We start from the raw sequence: 6000 nt of genomic DNA, 5'->3' as shown, positions 1-6000 counted from the left end.
ACACTTTAAAAAATTACTGTCATGAAACAATTAGGGGCAAAGATATTAAAATTTGTTTTCTGGAGTAAGAGGGAAGCTCAGTCAAGGGAGCTGGGGCTCCTGGTTGGTGGAAGGTGGAATGTGAGCCAGCAGTGCCCTGGCAGCCAGGAGGGCCAGCTCTGTCCTGGGGGGCATCAGGCACAGCATCACCAGCCAGGCAAGGGAGGGGATTGTCCTGCTCTGCTCTGCCCTGGGGCAGCCTCACCTTGAGTACTGGGGGCAGTTTTGGTCATTACAATATAAGAAAGATATTAAACTCCCCGTGAGAGGAAGAGGAGGGGCAGACACTGATCTCTTCTCTGTGGTGACCAGTGGCAACAGGACCTGAGGGAATGGCCTGAAATTAACCAAATGTGTATTTTCAATTGTGACCATCACAGAATGGTTTTAAAAATAAAGGGAAATTTTTTTAGTGTTTTAAAGTGAGCCATGCTTTGTATACTATGGCTTCTGCCAGATGTTAGAAGAAAATGGTAAACTTTATAGTTTCTTCCTCCTTGAGTAATTTTCTTCATGAAAAAAAGAGCAGAGGCCTTTATCTGAAACAGGTCTGGACATTCTTTTATTCTGTTGTCTCAAAGATACTCGACAGATGAATTCTAAACATGTGAATAGGATTAAGTAGAGGATTTTAGACTATAAGCTTACACACATTATCAAAATATTAGCTATAGATGCTTTTATGTTTGTAGTCTCTTTCCAGTCAAAACACTTATCTGTTCTGGGATCCTCTGGTATTAAAGTGTTGAAAAGAGCAAGGCTTTAGGAAAAAACAACACAACATTAAAACAAACAACCCAGTGTTAAAAGAGGTTCATGCTCCAGGTAAAGCTACCGCTGAAAAATATTAGCAAAAGGTGTCATCCATTTAAATAGCTGTAGGAAAAGGCTTTCATGAAAATATCATACCTTTAGTACCAGGGCCCAGAGACTATTTGAGAGAGCAGACACAATCCAGAGACGTTGCCTGGAGAGATTCTGAAAGCATGAGATTTGCAGCATTTTTTCTTAAGGAACTTAAGCAAAACATAAGAGAGCGCACAACTTTTGGGTTAGGGCAACTCAAACTTCCTTTTACAACCCACATACAGTTCTCTGATTACATGTTCACACAAAATTTAATAACTGAAAAAAGCAAGCATTAGAAATAAGGTGAATAACAATAATTTTGCAGCTTGATTTGGTCTCAGCAAACTTCACATGGAAGTCATTACTTTGTAGGGTTTATTCAACCTAGATAAATGCATCTGTAACCTCAGGGAAAAAGTTACTTAACGTATACAAAAAGTATCAGAACTCATAAAAGAAAATGCAGTCCCATTGACAATACTTTTACATATTGTATAAGTTTAATAAATCAAAAATTATGATTTATAATTTTACTGAAAGCATCAATAATTTTATCTGTTTGTACTGAAACACACTCCATCTTCTCCCTTGCCTCCTTCCATTCCTTTCTTAAGGACTATTCAGAATATAACAATGTGTAATTAAGCCAATCTAAACTGAATGTAGCATCTTTTCAAAAAAGTGAATGGAAATCCTGAAACTACTGAAGCCATCTCATAAAAATTGTGGGAGAACAGAATTGGGAGCTGACAGATATATGAGGGAAAAATATGGAAGAATCATGATATCAATATAATAAAGCAAATTATTCTAATTAAAATCTTTGCCATATAATAAAACACAGAATACTTTATTCATGTCACAGACACTGGAATCACAGTATTAAAGCTTAGCATTAAACAGCAAAGAATTTATAAAAACACCCTCTTCTGCTCCTCTCATGCATCAATTGAATGAAGACCGCCAATGCTCCTAACCCCAGGGTTATCACTATCTATCATAAAGCTGGGGAATCATAAAAATAACAATTAGGGAAAAAAAAGATATTATACTCTTTTATTTATTAATCCTCTCATGTGGAGCATGGGAGTTTGGAAAAGATCTCCTCCTGAACTAGCCTGACACTGATTTTTCTCTCATCTTTATTCAGTGTTGTGAGGCCACTGATTTTTTCTCATCAAATAATGGAAGAGAAGACAGAAGTCTCCCTCACTGAGATTAGAAGGGATCAGATTAACACAGGTCTTTCTGTGAAGGACAGAGTAACAGGCCTGCCTTCCTCTGAGCAGCTTGAACCCATGGGCTACAGACTTCTCATGAGCCTGCTCGTGGGCTCAGCTGCAAACCCTCTCAGCAGCCAACTGGCAAGGGGTGAAAGACCACTTTAAACAGCCATCTATCTTCTCTGCAGTACAGCCACCACACTGTATTTGATTTAAGTTTAGCCAAATTTATGTATTTACTATGAGGAGTCTGGCAATTTATGTATCAAGAGTTTGGTTTTTTTCTATAGAAACAGCTCATAACTCATAGTTTAAGCTAACACTGAATATTTGTATAAACTTAAAATATAATGTTTCTGTTCATTAAAACAAATGTTGTTTTGCACAAGCTTTCAATAACTTAGATAACTCCCTGACCCTGGCTGAAGTTGATATTTGCAAATAACTTTTTTTAAATTTTGTACTAATTTGCAAATCTCTTTTTAAAAGTCATTGAAACTGATCACAGAGGAGTCAAAATAAATGATTTATACAAAGGAAAAAAAAATTGACATTGATTCATTGAGTTTCACCTGTTCATATTTAAAAAGAAAACAGAACAGCAAAAAAATACCCCTCCCACCGAAGAGCTAAAATTCCTTATAGTGTTATCTGTGTCCCAAAAGCTCTGCTCACATAAAGTGAGAATGGGCTTTGAAAAATGTCATTTCTCTGATCAAACAAAAAGAAGTATATAGAATATAGTGTTGATTTTGTCATTGGAGTTCTGTCCCAACCAAGGCTGATGAAACATAATTCAACTGCAGGGGGTTAAAAAAAAAAATCACTCAGAAATAAACTGTCTGATTACAAAGATGGAACAAGACTTGATAAATGCTAGAGATATTTTACCTCTGGAAAACCATAAAGAAAATGTTTCCTATGTGCCTTTCATTCTTTCTCCTTTGCCCTTTTCAGGGCTTTTTATTTTCTTCTATTTGGTCATGGCTGGAAGTCAAAAGATGTGGAAAGGGTAGAACTGGCATATAAATCCTCTAACCTGCCTCCAAGAAAAAGAATTTGCATCCAAATACGCATCTTTACTCTGGCCCCCTTTGGAGCTGTCTCACAGAAAGCTAACTCTTAAAATGATGGCTCATTTCTCTATCCCTCCCCATCCCCATAATGCAGGGGGAAAAAAGGAAAAAGTCCTAGTTTATGTTCTGGGTGATAAATGGACCTGTTCCCATATCCCATCCTCATTACCGATGAGCTGAAATCTGATCACAAGACTGGAAGAGCAAGTGGCTCCATGATATACTAGCTTTGCACAGGATGTCTGTGAGTCACCAGTGTGATGTAGTCACAGAAATAACTCATGCTACCAGTCACAGTCTTCGCAGACAGTGACAAATATTATGGCCACAGGGCAGGACATAGGGGAGATAATATCTGGACCACGGCACAAGGTGCAGGAGTAGTCACAGTCTGGGAAAAAGGTAGAATTTGGAAGAGATTTAGAGTAAGGCTGCATCCCATTAGGATGGTGTGGAAACAAGCCAGGGAGCCTGATTAGAGAATGTCTGCGCTGAGCAATGAAGAAGAGCAGTGCTGAAAGCCCTGAGCTGCCATGGACTTTATCTGCTCTAGAAGCAGTACATCACAGCATGGTGCTGATGGGCTGTATTTATTATCTCAAAGTGCACTAAAGTGGATGAACTGCTTCTGGCCCTGAGCTGGTCTTGCTGCAGCACAACAGGTAGTAGACAGGTCAGCTGGAGTCAGCAATAGCTCAGGATTCTCTGCACCAAATTTCACTGCACTGCATCGACATCTTCTGTATGAGCTTGGTTTGTGCATTCAGGCACAATGAAAGCTGTCAGGGCATATGATTGCTTGCTATAAATATATCAAGAAGAGGAGGGGAGATGGGGGAATGATACTAGGGCTGGGAAAAAAAAATTAAATTAGGGGATAACACTGGCATGAAGTCAAATAGATATAAACTAGTCACAAATAGGTTTAGGCTGGAAATTGGAAGACAGTTTCAAACCATCAGAGCAGTGAGATTCTAGAAGGCTTTCCAACAAGAGGAAGAGGGCCAAAAAGCCTAATTACTTTTAAGATTAGGTTTAAATATTTGTGAAAGGGTTATATGACATTGCTGCCTGAGGAAACTGGATAAGATTCAGCAGCTCAGGCAGCTCTTCCTAAATTCATATTCCTCTGAACACTTTCCTGCCACTTTCCTTGGCCGTCACAAGATTGCCCTAATTTTCTCACACAGCTCAGATCTCCCTAATACGGCACCACCACTGGGGCTCTCAAACTTCCTGCCAGGGGAGAGAGCTGTGCATGCCCTTGTGGAACTGCTTGCAGCCGCATGAACCACCCAGACACGAGTTCTGATTTTGCTTTTGAGTTTCCATGTTAAGTACAGCCTGAGCTCCTGATTCTTGTGAAATTATGAAAGCCCTCAGCTTCACACTTCTTTCAAATATTTGTCTTCTGGTGTGAAGAGAACCTAAGTTGTTTGTGATCTTGCCCCAGTAGGACCCTTTGCTGCACTTGGTGGAACTGCAGTGCAAAGACCGCTATCTCGCTTCCTTGCCTCAGTTAAGGGGTTTGACATTTCTGAGACCTTTTGTCTTCCCTCGCTGGACTCTTGAAACAAAATAAGAAAAAGAATAAAGACATCTAGCTAAAAGGATTTTGTACCTGTTCAAAGGAGAAAGGTGAGAGTTTGAATCTGTCAGGATAAGAACTTTCACTGAAACTGGTCTCAGAATTGATCTCTTCGCTGCAGCTCATGGTACTTGATGGAGCTTTTTTTTTAAAAAAATACCCCTTTTTACAAAGCCTCTTTCTAGATATAGCTTCACATGACAATCTCAGCATCTAGTAAAAATCTTTCTAATCCTCCACCCTCCAGCAAAAAAAAAAAAAAAGTTTCAGGTTGTACCTTATGTAATCCAGAAAAACAAAACCACTGCTATCTACTATGCCCACAATTCTGCAAGGCCAAGTCAGGGAATATGAAGTGGCAGTGCTTCCACACAACCTCTTCCAGATGGTGCTGCTTTTATGCAGTGTACTTTAGGAAAAAGCAATAAATCTCCACTTATGGCCTCCAGTTTTAAATCACCTCCAGACTGGCGAGCAAGAATTTCTAGGCCAGTAAAAGTTTGCTCTCACAGTGTTAAAGAGTCCTGAGCCAGGTCTGGTTGAAATCTGTGTTGTACATGACATGGAAGAAAGGGCTGGCAAGACATTCTGCTCAAAGTGGTGAGAAGAGTGTGCATACACAAAGCACATAGCCAACAAATGCCAAGCGAGGAGTGAAATCCTCCACTTTTCTGAACAAATATATATCAATAACAACCATAGCACTACAGAGAATAAATTATTTTGCTTCTGGTTAGAAAATTAAAAGGATATGTTTTTCAATTTATAAAGGGGATTGTGTTTTAAGAATACTTTAAAAAACCCTACTACTTGATAGGTAAACGTAATAACTTCTGTCCAAAAACTGAAAAAGAAACACTAGACAACTAAAATTTATCATTGAAAAGACACAAATATCATACTTTTTAAACTCTTATTGGTCAGATGCACAGGTAAATAGATCATAATTTCAAATGTTGCAAGAATAAGTTGTTGTAGGGCTTGGAGTAAAAGCATACTAGCTGTGGAACATAATAAACATGAATTTAAAGAATCTTATTCAAGGACTATATCTTAGGAAATTTTGATTGCAAGAACTTTCATTTGAGGCCAAAACATGCGGGGAAGATGTAAATTATCCTTTAAGATAATTTAGAAGATAATTCAGAAGGAGATAAAAAGATAATTCAGAAGAAGATAGGTACTTCCAGAATAAACAAACCTTTCAGTCCTATGTAAGTCCATG

The sequence above is a fragment of the Camarhynchus parvulus genome, chromosome 2 (genome assembly GCF_901933205.1).
Source record: "Camarhynchus parvulus chromosome 2, STF_HiC, whole genome shotgun sequence".
Lineage (NCBI taxonomy): Eukaryota > Metazoa > Chordata > Aves > Passeriformes > Thraupidae > Camarhynchus > Camarhynchus parvulus.
Note: the sequence above shows the minus strand (reverse complement) of the source record.